Source organism: Taudactylus pleione, unplaced genomic scaffold, assembly GCF_031769625.1.
Source record: "Taudactylus pleione unplaced genomic scaffold, aTauple2 ptg000703l, whole genome shotgun sequence".
Lineage (NCBI taxonomy): Eukaryota > Metazoa > Chordata > Amphibia > Anura > Myobatrachidae > Taudactylus > Taudactylus pleione.
This window is the reverse complement of record NW_028285105.1, coordinates 5,139,069-5,154,718: the sequence shown is the minus strand read 5'-3', so window position 1 is coordinate 5,154,718 and position 15,650 is coordinate 5,139,069. Positions and strand designations below refer to the sequence as shown.

At 47.9% G+C, this 15,650-nt stretch overlaps 1 protein-coding gene across 1 annotated transcript in view; it reads right to left on the bottom strand.

Moving 5' to 3' along the window:
- The window catches only part of PPEF2 (protein phosphatase with EF-hand domain 2), a 113,852-nt gene that overhangs the window by 80,173 nt on the left and 18,029 nt on the right, over window positions 1-15,650 (bottom strand). The window lies entirely within an intron of this gene.

The window sequence follows — 15,650 nt, the reverse complement described above, 5'->3', positions numbered from 1 at the left end:
CCCAGATTGCCTCCTATCCGGCCCTCCCTCCTCTGTGATCATCTTCTGTCATTTCCCCTTTCCTGTCAGATTGATTACATTCACTTCTCACTTCATTCCCTCCCCTCTCTACCCTGTGTTTGGCTCTTTGCCCCATGTCCACTCCTTTCTTATTGGCTTCTGTAACCCCCCCCTCTACTTTTCTTATTGGCTTCTGTCACCTCCCATCTCTGATCGGCACTTTCCTCACCCCTCTCCTCTTTGTTCCCATCCCTCCTTCTCTCCTCATTCATTCATTGTGCTTCAATGGACTTAAAATTGACACATCTGAGGTAAAGTCCTAATCTTCAATTGTAAGCTATTTAAAGTAATAGAGCTGTTTCCAGGCATGACCACACAGTGCTATTTGAAAGGTATTTCAAAAAATATTAGGAGACCTGAAATAATAATAATGATGGTAGACAGAACATGGTTAGTAGTACTCACATTAATATAGGTGCAATGTATATTTGTGAAGTACAGTAGGAGCATAGCTGAGAAGGGAGCTTCCCATAGGTGTTCCCATTCCAGTGAAAGTTGCTTGGGGCAGTAATTGCAGTAATAAGCTGTGCAGCCTGTGGAATCCCACTCTTGCACATGTACTCTGTCAATTTAAGTTAAATGATCAGAATAATATGTGATATGGTAAGAACTTACCTTTGTTATCTCTATTTCTACGAAATCCATAGGGTTCCACAGGATACCTTGGGGTATAGGTGATGACGTCAGGCATCGGGCACCATAGAGTTAACTTTATAGCCTCCCAGGATGCGTCAGGGTCCCCCTCCTATACCCTGCCCCCGAGCCAAGGCATCTCAGTTACGTACCAAGCCAAAGGCCGGAGGAGGAGAAGGAAGAGAGAGAAGAAAGATCTGGACACACACAAGAATCACATTCTCACCAGAGAGAGACGGAAAACCCGGTGACCAGAGTAAAGCCCATCTGCAGCACAGGTGCGACAGGGCAGGGGTCCTGTGGAACCCTATGGACTTCGTAGAAATAGAGATAACAAAGGTAAGTTCTTACCATATCTCATATTTTCTACATCAGGGTCCATTGGGTATCCACAGGATACCTTGTGGATATCCCAAAGCTGTATCCTTTAAGGGTGGGGACGCTCATGTGCTGAAAGGAGAATCTGCCGCTCAAAGGAAGCATCCTGAGAGGCAAAGGTATCAAAAGTGTAATACCTCACAAAGGTATGAACAGAGGACCATGTGGCAGCCTTGCAAATCTGGACTGCAGAGGCACCACGTTGAGCTGCCCATGAAGGACCTACAGACCTAATGGAATGAGCCCTCACAGAGGATGGAACCGGAAGGACTTCACGAAGATAAGCTTCTGAAATTGCCATACGAATCCAACCTGCCAAAGTTTGCGTTGAAGCAGGCCAACCTTTTTTACGGAAGCCATAGAGAACAAACAAGGCATCCGACTTCCTAAAAGAAGTGCGGTCAACATAAATCCTTAAGGCCTGCACAACATCCAAAGTGGCCTCAGCCACTGAAAGATCAGGTGAATTAAAAGCCAGCACAACTTTGTCCTCGTTGATGTGGAAACTTGAAACCACTTTAGGAAGGAATCCAGGACAAGTGCGCAGCACCGCCCTGTTCCTATGAAAAATCAGAAAAGGGGGTCTACAGGAGAGAGCCCCTAAGTCAGAAACACGTCTGGTCGAAGCAATGGCCAGAAGTAATATTGTTTTAGCTGTAAGCCATTTAAGGTCCAATGAGCCCAGTGGTTCCAACGGCGGTCCCTGGAGAACTCTCAGGACCACAGCCAAATCCCAAGGAGCCACCGGTGGAACAAAAGGTGGCTGAATGCATAGAACACCTTGCATAAAGGTGCGCACATCAGGGAGCGCAACAATCCTACGATGGAACCAGACTGACAGGGCAGACACCTGCACCTTCAGGAAAGCAAGGCGAAGCCCATGGTCTAGGCCAGCCTGTAGGAAAGCCGACACTCTAGAGAGGGGGAACTCCCGAGGGGCATAACCTCTAGGTCAACACCACTAGAAGAATGTATGCCACAAACGATGGAATATTCTTGCAGAGGATGGCTTTCGAGCTCTAAGCATGGTTTGCACCACAGAGCCGGAAAACCCCCTGGCCCTTAACATGGCCGTCTCAACAGCCACGCCGTCAAAGACAGCCGAGTCAGGTCCGGGTGAAGACAAGGACCCTGTGACAGCAGGTCCGGCCGCAGTGGTAACCGCAGAGGAAAGTCCACTGACAGACTCTGGAGGTCCGAGAACCAGTGCCGCCTGGGCCACTCGGGAGCTATCAATAGGAGCGTACCTCCTTGCTGTTTGAATGTCTGGATTACCCGTGGAAGAAGGGAAAACGGAGGAAAGAGGTAAGCAAACTGGAACGTCCACTGGACGGACAGAGCATCCACCAGAGACGCCTTTTCGTCTCTTGTTTGAGACCCATACCCCGGCAACTTGTGGTTGTGCCGGGATGCCATGAGGTCTATCTCTGGAAGACCCCACCTGTCCACTAGAAGTTGAAAGACGTCCTGGTGCAAAGACCATTCTCCCGTATGTACGTCCTGCCGGCTGAGAAAATCCGCTTCCCAGTTGAGGACTCCCGGGATGAACACCGCTGATAGAGCCGGGAGATTTCGCTCCGCCCCGTCCAGGATGTGGGACACTTCTGCGAGTGCCGCCCGACTTCGGGTTCCTCCTTGTCGATTTATGTAGGCCACGGTCGTGGCGTTGTCCGACTGTACCTGCACGGGGTGACCTTGGAGAACCCAATGTGCCTGCTGGAGAGCATTGAACACCGTGTGGAGTTCCAAGATGTTTATTGGAAGCTCCTTTTCTGCCTGAATCCACCTGCCCTGGAACAAGTGTGGACCCATGACCGCTTCCCAGCCCCAGAGACTGGCGTCCGTTGTTAACAGGACCCAGTTCGCCACCCAAAATGGGCCACCCTTGTTGAGGTGGGTAGTCTGCAACCACCAGGCTAAAGACAGGCGAACCCCCGGAGTGAGCACCATCGTCTGGGATTTTAGACTCTGAGGCAGTCCATTCCATTTGGACAGGATCCATTGCTGCAGAGGTCTGGAGTGAAACTGGGCATATTCCACCATGTTGAATACTGACACCATGGAGCCCAGCAACCGCATCGCCGAGTGCACAGACACTCGGCAACACTGTAGACAACTGTGCACCCTCAACTGCAAAGCAGAGATCTTTTCCTCCGTCACAAAGATCCGCTGCTGCCTGGAGTCCAACAAGGCCCCGAGGTGCAGGATCCTCTGAGACGGGGTCAGGGTGGACTTTTGCCAGTTTATCAACCAGCTGTGACGCTGCAGCACTGCAATTGTAAGGTCCAGATGGCGTAGCAGGAGCTCTGGAGACCCTGCCAACAACAGAAGGTCGTCCAGATACGGTAACATTCGGTCTCCCTGCATCCGCAGGTGAGCCGCCATGACCGCCATACCTTGGTGAACACTCGTGGGGCTGTCGCCAGTCCAAAAGGCAGTGCCCGGAACTGGAAATGTTCGTTGCGGATTGCAAACCTGAGGTATTGCTGATGGCGCAAAAGAATAGGGACATGCAGGTAAGCGTCCTGAATGTCCAATGACACCATGCAATCCCCAGGTTCCAGCGCCAGAATAATGGACCGAAGGGTCTCCATCCAAAACCGAGGCACCCTCAAGGACTTGTTGAGGGCCTTGAGGTTGAGTATTGGATGGTAAGACCTATTGGATTTCTGCCACAAAAACAGATTGGAATAGAAACCCTGGCCCCTCTGGGAGAATGGAACAGGCACTATAACTCCAGCCTGGAGCATAGTGTGCAAAACCTTCCGCAGTTCCAAGGCTTTGTTCCGGTGTAGTGGAAGGCCTGTGGTGAAGAACCGGGATAGAGGCCTGTGCCGAAAGGAGAGGGCATACCCGTGAGAAACCACCTCGTGAACCCAGGTGTCCGTCGTAGCCATCGACTGGGTGAACTGAAGCAGGCGGCCTCCAACTTTGGGATCCCCCAAAGGGAGGCCCAGACCTTCAGGCCGCAGGCTTGTCATCTGACTTAGGGGCCGGACGTCTGGTACTCCAGGCCTGTTTCCTGGGCTTGGCCGATTTCTTGGGCCCAGCCTGTCGGGGAAAAGACTGTACTTTAGGCCCACCCTGGGCCCTGTAAGGCCGAAAGGACGACGTACCAGAACTTGAAGGGACCGTAGCAGACGGGAGACATGCAGATTTGGCTGCTGCCAGCGTAGCTACAATTTTGTCCAGATCCGGACAAAATAGGACTTCTCCATTAAAAGGCAAACCTTCTAAGCCCTTTTTGGAATCAGCGTCCGCTTTCCAAGATCGCAACCATAAGGTGCGACGAGCAGCATCAGCTGCAGTAGAAATCCTAATGGTGAGGATACTGATATCCAAGGCTGCTCCATTGATGTAAGTGGCCGAGTCCCGGAGATTGCCCACCAACTCGGCCTGTTCAGCCGAACAGTCAGAGTCCAAAGACGCCTCCAAACTATCAGCCCAGCGCTCCATAGCTCTGGCTACCCAACACATGGCCATAGCTGGTCTGGACGCCCCCCCCGCAAGGGAATAAATGGACTTTAGGCAGATTTCCACCCTGCGGTCCGTAGCATCCTTCAAGGAGGACATGGAAGGCATGGGCAAAGTGGCACTTCTGACTAAGCGTGTTACATAAGAATCCACCTGCGGAGGGGATTCCCACTTAGAAAAATAATTGTCAGCAAACGGATAAGCCACGGCTAAGCGCCTCTGAGGCTGATACCGTTTTCCCGGGATGTTTCCACGACTCCTCTAAATGGTCTACTAACTGACCAGAAAGAGGAAACACTGTGGCATCACCCTTAATATCCTTGAAAAAGGCATATTTGGATTTGGACACCGGAGGATCATCATCCTCAATAACTTAAGCCGTGCGGACTGCCCGAATAAGGCCAGGAATATATACCTTTGACTTAGCATCCGACTCTTTAGTATGGAGAGGTTCCTGGTCAGATAGATCCAGAATCTCCCCGTCATCAGACGTCACGTCGTCATCCTCATAAGGAGCAGACAGAGACGCCACAGGCCGCTTATGTGGCCGCTACACAGACCACAGACTCCCCTTGTAAAACATCCAACAAATGCTGTACTGAAGTTGTCCGAGAATTAACCCACACAGGCTCCTGTGAAACCTGGGAAGGGGAAATAGGGAGGCTGTGGGGTACCATCAGTTGTCTCGGGAAACCCTGCATGGGTGACGACACCACTGACTGCTGGGACAATCCCATCTGGGAGAACGCAGGTGGCGGAGCTAACTGGCCCACTAGGGTTGTAAGCGCCTTAGCGAAACAAGCCCAGGGAGTTTCCTGTACCTGAGCCGTGACAGTAATTGGCCGCGCCAATAAATAACACTGCCAACATAGCCCCTACGCGTTACCCTCCCCCTCCGCTATTGGTAGATTGCACTTAGTACACATAAGCTGGAGAGGAAATTCACTCTCAGACATGATGGGAAGTATGTGACCCTCTCACTGATACTTGTTAGTATAGTGGGAGAAACACCCTGCAATCACCGCACCGCAAGGGCTTTAACAGAGTAAGAGCAGGGACAGTAAAATGGCTGACAGTAGAAAGTGAAAGTACAGGCAGCAGCGCTAGCAGAAGTCACATACAATGCAGAAGAAATTAATCCCTGCGCTATCAGCACTGTTTCTCAACTACAGACACAGAGTCTGGTAGGACACAGCGCTGCATACACTGACCTTAAGCCAACGGAGGAGAGGTATGCCGGGGGACCCAGACTGCGATGCCACCGATCAGCAGCTTCCAGCAGCGTTCACCATGCTTTGCAAAGATGGCCACCAAGGAGCAGAGAGGAGGCCGGCCTGGGGGAGGAGCGCTGCCACAGGACCAATTGGCAGCGCAGAGAGGGCTGTGTGCAGCGGGGGAGGCGCTGGCTGTATACAGGGAAGGTGCGCTCCCCTGGCATGCAATTAACCCCTGGGACACCGCATTGCTTGCTGCTCAGCTGCGGCCTGCTGTCCCAGGGGGATAATGGAAGAGCAGATTAGTATCTGGCTCCACGCTGCAGCCAGTCCCCAGGGAGCCCCCTGCCTGGGGACTGTGGACCATGTTCTCAGCAGGGACACACCACGGGACCCCCGCTGCTTACCTGCTCCCCTTAGATCTGGCCATGGTCCGAAGCATCAGGGGTCACCGCTAGCCGTGACCCCAGACACTTACCAGCATCCTCGGATCAGTACGGCGTTCTGGTACCGGCGGGGTGTAGGGGAGACCGCATGTACGTCAGCAGTGACTGTCCATGCTGTATTTCCAGATGTGCAGCCACAGCTGCCTTGAAAGAAACTTCAGGTGCTATTCTTAGCCCCCCTCTAAACAGGTGCACCGAATCCGAGCCGGGCACCAACGAAACTGAGATGCTTTGGCTCGGGGGCGGGGTATAGGAGGGGAACCCTGATGCATCCTGGGAGGCTGAAAAGTTAACTCTATGGTGTCCGATGCCTGACGTCATCACCTATACCCCAAGGTATCCTGTGGATACCCTATGGACCCTGATGTAGAAATATAATACTAACTCCTCTATTGACTAATAACAATGATTCAAAGGAGATAAAAGTCAGATCCTAGGTGCTATACATAAATAAAGCACTGCTAAAGGAGCTACCCCTTAATGTCAGATAGTGCATAACCTAAGCATTCCATTCCCCCAATGGTACCTCAATGCCAAGTGTCATACTGCCACTGTTTGCTCTTTTTCTCTTCACTTCTGTATTCTGCCCACAGACTGGACATACCCCACTGGCACAGTTCAGTACTGGGGGGGTGGAGGGGGGTCAGTATGACATGCACTTTCTCCGGGCACCATAGTTCCACACTTCTCTTCTGCACATGGCACCACACTCCCTTCTATTTTCACATATCATATGGTGACAAAGAGACGAAGGGCTTGGTGCACACAGATAAACATTTGTATCATGTGTAACAAAGGGAGCGTGGGGACGTATGCCCTTCCTATTCATTTGAAACTATGCTCCCGCATTTTCCCAATGTCACTTGTGCCCCAAATTCTACTTCCACCCACCTTATAGTTTTATCCCCATTGAGGTGTATGGTGGGGGAAGGCTTATCCAAACATGACGGTGCTGCTTGAACCTGTAGTTCACAAAAAAACCCACTTGTATCTAATTGTGAACCATCTTATTACCCCATACCCACTACACCATTTGTGTGGTATAAGTCACAATAAGTCAGCACTGGGCTGTTTTTTCCAAAGGGCAGAGAGCCCACATTTTGGTTTGTGTATCCAATTCCCTTCGATATTTCAGCCCTGTTCAGAATAGGCTAGTGGTGGTGGACACTATGGCAGGGGAACCCCATGCTGCTGGTTTCCCTGCTATAGTATCCAGGGGCACCGAGTGGGGGGGAGCAAGTACTAAATACCCGGGCTTGCTGGAGGGGCCCAGGTCCGGCACCGCTCCCCCCCCTTCTTACATCACAGCAGCCCAGCACACGCTGCTGTGTGCTGGGCTGTACTGGGAGACTGCTCGCGGCTGCTAAGAAGCAGCCACAGTATTCTCCTATGCCTATGGGGGGAGCGATCAAGCTGATTGCGTCCCCCACTGGTTATGCGCCAGGCTGAGGGGGCTCACAGCGCCCCCTCGTCAGCGCACAGCACAAAACATTTCTTTTTGTTTACCTTAGGGGGCGTGACCACGCCGGTGTGATTAGGTCATGCCCCCTTTTTACCAGGGCCTGGCGCGGCTCTTGGCTGGCCTGATAGTATCCCCAATGCATTCTAATAAATGGCTAGTGCTGCTGGTAGTGGCTTTTTGGGGTGATCCATGCTGTTTGTGTGTTCCCCCTCCCTCCTCAATTTGGTACTGGATGATGAAATATAGTGATACGCTTAGTCTATCATCATGCTGTTCTCAAACATTTGTTTAGGAGCATACAGTATATGATATTTTTGTGTACGCATTTTATTGCATAAAATACACTAATTTCACGCTCAATTCTGCTTCAGCCTCAAAGATTCTAAACAGAGCAATATTTTACAAGACAGAAACTTTAACTTAATGAAGGAGGTTGCTCTGCATTGGTATTGGACAGGAATTAGCTGTTTCCCCCATGCACATTTCTACACACACACAAAAGTAGGTACATCCAATTTCTGCACAGGTAGTTCTCAAAACTGAAATGTGGAGCTGGAGTAATGTATGCACTAGACTGAGAAATACAGTAAGTACGAAATAAACAAATGATAGCATGTCTGCACTGTACATGCGTATCGTCTTATTGACAGTGTGGTGCCATTTCATAGTTTCCTGTATTTTGGCTTTTTTTTGTAATGTGTTTTTACATTTACTCAGTTTAAGGAAACTTTGCAAACATATACAAAACTGTATGATGAGTTGGATATTTGAACTTACTTTCGGATGGAGCTGCACAGAGTCATAACTAGACATTTTAGCGCCCTGGGTGCTTATAGTGAATTTGTGATGAAGGGGGAGGGGCTGGACTGCACACCAGAATTTAACATTAAGGGGCATACTTATCACAATCTGTATTTTTAATGCGAATGTGAGAATGTTTTTTCACCCAAGTTCGCAATGTGAAAATAATTATGTTCAAGCAAATTTACGACGTTTCTCTGGCCATGAGACTGGCTCCAATAAGAGACCTGGCAAAAGAGCTGGAAACAGTGTAATAGCGTACTCCTGGTTTGGGTACCCAGCAGCCAATCTGAAGCACGGCTGGCGGCTCCCTCTCCAAAAATATTTGCAAATTAGTAGCTCATGGGCTACTATAGGGTATCGGGGTTATGCTCCGAGGTGGCAAATCTGGCAGCACAGCAGCCTCCATAGAAACCTATAAGGCCTGCATATGTTGATGTAAATGGAGGAACAGTGGGAGATATTGGAGATTTCTGCTGCGATCCCTCCATAGTGCATCTGGGATACTTAGTATGTGCGGGTACCCCCTGAAAACACCCACAAATATTGAATGATAAATAGGCCCCACATAAGTGGTGCTACCACTGTACTGCCATGCAGGATAAAGAAGGATACCAAAAACATTGCTAGTCAAAACAGATATGATAAACTTTGCAAATAACGTGGAGTACAGTATAATCCACCATGTCCAGGTGAACCAATATCAGGTGGGTCCCTAATATTACTAACACATTATGTAAATTTATCAAAGTACCATGAAAGTACCATAAGCGCCCCCTGGTCATTACAAAGCAGTGCAGGACCTGTACTGATTAAAAACATGAAAGGGCAGATGAGAGCGGTTCTTGAACCAAGCAGAAGAAAGTCTCTACCTTCATGTGTACTTTATATACACACAAATACAGGGGACAGGGGAGGGTCTTATATATATTGTCTCTCCTACCTACTGTATATACTGAATATGTATATATGTTTAACACATTTCTGATTATATTTGGGGAGTATATGGGATGAATGGACAGATGGAGAGACCATTCAACATAGACGGATGGATGGATCATTCAACTGCTATTCATTACCATTACCATATGCCTTATGCAATTAACACATTTTCACTGCACTATATTTCTATAGTCTCCAATAGGATAAACCTGACACCTGACATTTATTCCATGTTAATAACTAAAAACAATAAATATGCTATAATATAAAAAAAACAATAATACCACAAGAGTCTAATGAACTAAACATACAGTATATCTCAAGTATTACAATTCAAGAAAAATGTGAAAGCGACAATAAAATTATAGTCCACATATATCTTCTTATTGAATTGCAAAGTTTTGTTATCATATAAAATTAAGTTTAATTTTGAATGATATCAGCAATAATTAAGAAAGCATAAATGACCTATAGTTTCCAAAGTAACTACACCTGGTTGTTGCAGAAATTCTTTATGGTCTGTCAATCCCAGTTCAACTCTTAAGATGGGTCCACACACAACCTGATTCAGAAATAAACGCAATGGCAATTACGTACGCAGACCGAGCGATTGTTTGCGCATGCATATAACCCGCACTGTGCATGAGCAGCTATCTCACTGTGATTATGGAGGCACAGAAGAATCCATTGCAAAGTGAGTGACAGGCTGTCAGCGTTTGGGGGTGGTAACGGGTAGTGCTCATAAAAACGCAGGTGTGTCCATCTGATCGCCATTACATGGGCATGCATAAATTAGCCGTTGCGTTCTCCTACGCAGCTCTGCATGTCAGGAGAGCTTCCAAATCTGCGGCAGGTCAGACCTTCCGCAAGATCCAGAACCTTTCACAGTCCTGTCGCTTCCATCTCAAAAATATTTCTAAGATCAGACCCTATCTCACCCAGGATGCTACAAAAACCCTCATACACTCACTGGTCATCTCCAGATTGGACTACTGTAACCTCCTCCTATCTGGTGTCTCCAAATCCCATCTCTCTCCTCTCCAGTCTATCCTTAATGCTGCTGCACGACTTATCTTCCTTTCCAAACACTCTACATCTGCCTCCCCTCTCCTACAAGCCCTCCACTGGCTCCCCTTCCCTTTTAGAACCCAATTTAAGGTTCTCACGCTCGCTTACAAAGCCCTAACCCAATCTTCTCCCATATACATCTCTGATCTCATCTCCCTTCACGCTCCTCTCCGCTCTCTTCGTTCAACTAATGCACGCCGCCTTTCATGCCAGCTGATTACTTCCTCCCACTCCCGCCTCCAAGATTTTGCCCGCACTGCTCCCGACCTCTGGAACTCTCTACCACTACCCATCAGACTCTCCACCTCTTTGCAATCCTTCAAACGGTCTCTCAAGACCCACTACTTCATCAAAGCTTTCCAGCTATCATTCTAACTCCCTGCTACATGCTCTTTCCTCCCCATCTACCCCATCTGTGTCAAACAAGTTTGTCTTCCCCACCTTTGTAGAATGTAAGCTCTCACGAGCAGGGCCATCTACCCTCTTGTGCTTCTCCTTACTTTAATGTCATTTACTTCTTACTCACCACTAGGGCACCTAACACTTGGTTGCTTATGCTCTGTTGCTTATCTGGGTGATATGGTCGCTAATGTAGCAATATATATTACTCATATCCTGTATTGTATTGTTCTGTAAGTCACTTGTCTACAATTTGTTTATGCACTTTGTAAGGTGCTGCGGAACACTTGTGGCGCCATATAAATAAATGATAATAATAATAAAGGGCAAGATGGCCGATTGATGTGTGTTGATGTTACCTATATTTACGCAGGTAAGCGACGTTGTGCGCATGTGAGAAGGCAGAAGTGAGCGTCTTAATGCTCGGGTGCTCTTTGGAATAGTTACTGTATTTTCACAGCTTCATTCTATGCAGAATCGCAGCTGCGATCTCATTAGCGTCCGTCTCTGAATCAGGCCCACTATGCAATGTGTGTACTCAGTGGCACAATGCGATGGAACAATACATTGCGTCGTCTGTGCACAATGCGGTGGACGACAGCACAATGTGTGGTTCCATACATTTAGCAGCATGGGGTCATTCATCGCATCACCCCATCGGCTGTGCAGCGGGCACGCGCAATCGAGCATACACACACTATGACACACACTATGCGATCCACACATAGTGACTGAGCATGAGCAGTAGCAGAAACAGAAGGTATGGATTTCAGAAACCGAAAACAATGCCTTCTGTAACATCGTAGGGACAGCGTGTAACCGCAACTGCTGTTCCTCTCAAAATAATGCTGAATAGCTTCCAAACATTTTAATAATTCATATAAAATTGTGACGATGTTGCCCGATAATATTCTGGGCAACATCGTCACTTTTACTGAATAGATCACTAAATACCTTGTCTGGGTGTTACTTCAAAAGGATTCAGGAGGTGAGCATAATGTTACGCTCTGCTTACCCTTTTAATATATTACATTGGACAGCACATCAATTGAAAGTTTTATTCCTACAGACTCACTCATGAGCTCCGTGTTCCGGCTCCCCCCGCAGCATGTGACGGGAGAGACGTCGTATGTCATGACGTCTCTCCCATGCAGGAGAAGAGCGGGCCGGGCCTCAGACAGCGGCGGTCGCGTCAAGAGTGGGGATCAGGTAAGTTGAATTTTTTTGTTGTTGTTTGTGTGTGTGTGTAAACCTGGCACTACAGGGGGGGGGGGACACTGAAATAGGGGGTGTCCTCTACTGGGGCACTTTATGGGGGGGTGCCCGCTACTGTATTGGGGTGGCCACTACTGGGGGCAATTTATGGGGGTGGCCACTATTGGGGGCAATTTATGGGGGATGGCCACTACTGGGAGCACTGTATAGGGGGTCTACAACTGGGGGCACTGTATAGGGGACTACTACTGGAGGCACTGTTTAGAGGGGCTACTACTGGGGACAATGTATAGGGTGGACTACTACTGGGGGCACTGTATAGGGGGGACTACTACTGGGTACTATTACTGGAGGCACTGTATAGGGGGGACTACTACTGGGTACTATTACTGGGGGCACTGTATAGGGGACTACTACTGTTGGCACTGTATAGGGGGGACTACTACTGGGGGCAATGCAGCATAGGGGGGATTACTACTGGGGGCACCGTATAGGGGGGGCTACTACTGGGTGCAATGCAGCATAGGGGGGATTACTACTGGGGGCACTGTATAGGGGGGAGGGCTACTACTGGGGGCAATGCAGCATAAGGGGGATTACTACTGGGGGCCCTGCATAAGGGGGGTAGGGGGCCAGTACATTACATTGCCAGGGGCGCTTGGATCCCTAGATACACCCCTGCTGCCAGCCATAATGCGTTGGTAACATTTCTAATAGGACTCTATAAACCCTTCCTTTTTTCTGAGAAAACGTGACAAGTGACATTGAGCTGCTTATAGTGCTACTTTTCTGATGTGTATTTAATACCACATAAAGTGGTCCTTTAGCTACAGTATATATTTATGCGCCCCCAACGTTGAAATTATTCACCGTAAATTGTGTTACTTTGGGTACCGCCTGCTACTGGATCTGCACTGGTTTAAACCCTTTGGTGATACAGAGGAGCATGCAGACTGATTCTGTCCTTACTATGATGCCGCAGGCAGTGGCACTAATACATCTCACTGCGTCTTTAGACGCACCATCGGTTGCAACATTAAGGCTTGCACCAGCCCTGTGGCAGTTACAATTCCTCTGTCTGAACATGGCATCCTGTGACAGCGTTAATGTATCATTAGATGCAGTCGCTGTTAGCTATATATACCTGCGACACGTCTGAGTCTGGTTAGCCACCCCCCCTGTTACCTCCCAGGAAATCCTATTGAAATCCTTGGCTCTTGCATCCAAATTCGTCCTGCGTCTCCCGGTGGTAACCATTGGGACGCATATGCAGTGCGAATCAGGTGCAAGTTCAGTAATTCCAACATCGCCCAACTTCGTGCATATTGGCACTGCATTGCACGAAGCCCTCGTAGCTGCCTGCAACTCTGCACACAAATGGAGCATTGGATACAGATCTTCAAAACATTGACACCTCGAGTGAGTCTATTGTCACTCAGAATGGACGTGGTGATTAAGATGCTGGAGCTTTGTTCTCTGCGTGCGTGATCGCAGACACTGGCTAGTAAACTGCGTGAACATCAGAATAGTGTTCTGAATCAGGCCCTCAGTGTGCAACTGTGAGCAACTTAATTATGTGCTCCTGTAAACTGCATGCTTACATTGTCCACAATCTGAGGTCCACTTTACCAAGTGGTAATATTTTGTGACACATCCCATGGATATTTAAAATCAGTTATAGGGGCAGCAATAAGAAATGAATGATCAGCCCAGGATGTATTAAAAAACCACACACAGAGACCCGGGTTCTGAAAGGAGCTCGTCCCTGCGGTGTGTATGAAGGGAAGTGATCGCTAATGCAGTAACCTCCCTTCTTCTTCGGGATGCCATAGTGTAACTACCCATGACCCATGTGCTGTCTGCTGACCACATACAAATCCCTTTCCCAGTAAATAATACAGTAAGTAACCCATAGGCTACAATGGCTAACGCCATCTTAAAGATGATGTAAGTTACCGGGTAAGTTACTTGGTAAGCTTGAAATCTGCTCTGTAGTCCATTGTACATATATTTGGGGGAAACTTAATATTTGCAGGTATCCCACAAATATTAATTGATAAATACGTCCATAATACCATATATTACCTCTCTCTGTGTATTATAAATGCATTAGTTATTATTTAAAATTAGCTGTTGGTGATCCTGTAACACTGAGCTCATGTGATCATCAAAGTCATTGTACTGAGGATAGGAAGCTTTATAAAGTGAGATGATATTTCTCATCCACTATACGGCCCTGATTCAGACCCGTTCGCTATCTGCGTACGCTCGCTAGATGCGTATGCACATTTTTCGAAGTGACGCCACGGGAAGCGATCGCTCACCAAGGCATAAGCACGCCCACCATGTCTTAGCGAGCAGCCACTTTGTGTATGCGTACGCCCAATCGCACAGGCAGAGCCGCCCACCATCACCACGTCATCTCCAGGAAGTGTATTAAAACATTGGTACATCGAGCACCATCGGATGTGAACGCAGTGCTTGAGGTAGCTTTACCCTACCGCAAGCATTGCGAGGAAATCAGTGTAAAAACATGGCAAGTGACGTGTTCTATGACGCTGCTTGTTAATTATGCATGCCTCTAAAATGGCATTGAAACACCCAGGCACGCCTGCGTTCGCATCTCCAAACCCCCGTTATTAATGTCCTGCCCCTGTTACCACCCACAAACGGTCTCTCCTGTCACTCATTACCTTGGGCTGCCTTTGCTGGGTGAGAGAGAGGGATGTGATTAAGAGTGTGTAGTACGCACACACGCAGAACGAAGCATGCACATGCGCAAAACATTGGGCCGCTTCTGAACGCAAAGTGCAAGCGAGTGGGTCTGAATCAGGCCCTAAGTCCTTATTACTGATATTAGAACTGTATCAAACTATAGATTTGAGTCGCACGCAAATTTTTTGCTACTGTGCATGCGCGAATATCCCTGAAAACTCACCCGCTACATGCATTACACTGTGTGAACACACAGAGGCGCAGTTGCGATGGAGATGCAAGGTGTCAGAAATTCCTTGGAAATGTGCTGTACATTCCTGGGCAGTTACTGGGAGGAGGCTATACACATAGAATTATTGCCCTTTTACATCCGGAAGACTAAACCACCAAAAATAAATGGGAGTGTTTTGAATATCTGACGCTTAGATATTCCCTTAGAGTGATTTGATATACATCCTACCTAGAGATGTGTGGTATCCGGACTATGGATCTACACATGAAAAAGGTTGACAATGTCTAGATAGACACAAAACCCACAAATGGACTGTGCCGAGGATCGACAACCAATAACAAATGTATACTTATGTTTGATTGATAGAATTAGCAATAGGCTACAAAAGGCTTCCTCAGTTTCACTTATTTATTTCAATAAAATAATATTAAAGTACAAGATACGAACAGCATAATATAATCAAAATGTATCATCACATCAGAACAGATAAATGTATCTCATATTAGTATACACAATTGAATAATAAAATCAACAATTACTAAAAATAGAAACAAGGTCACTTTAAGATAGATACAATCCTATAAGTATCCACTCGATGACTACAAGCTTGT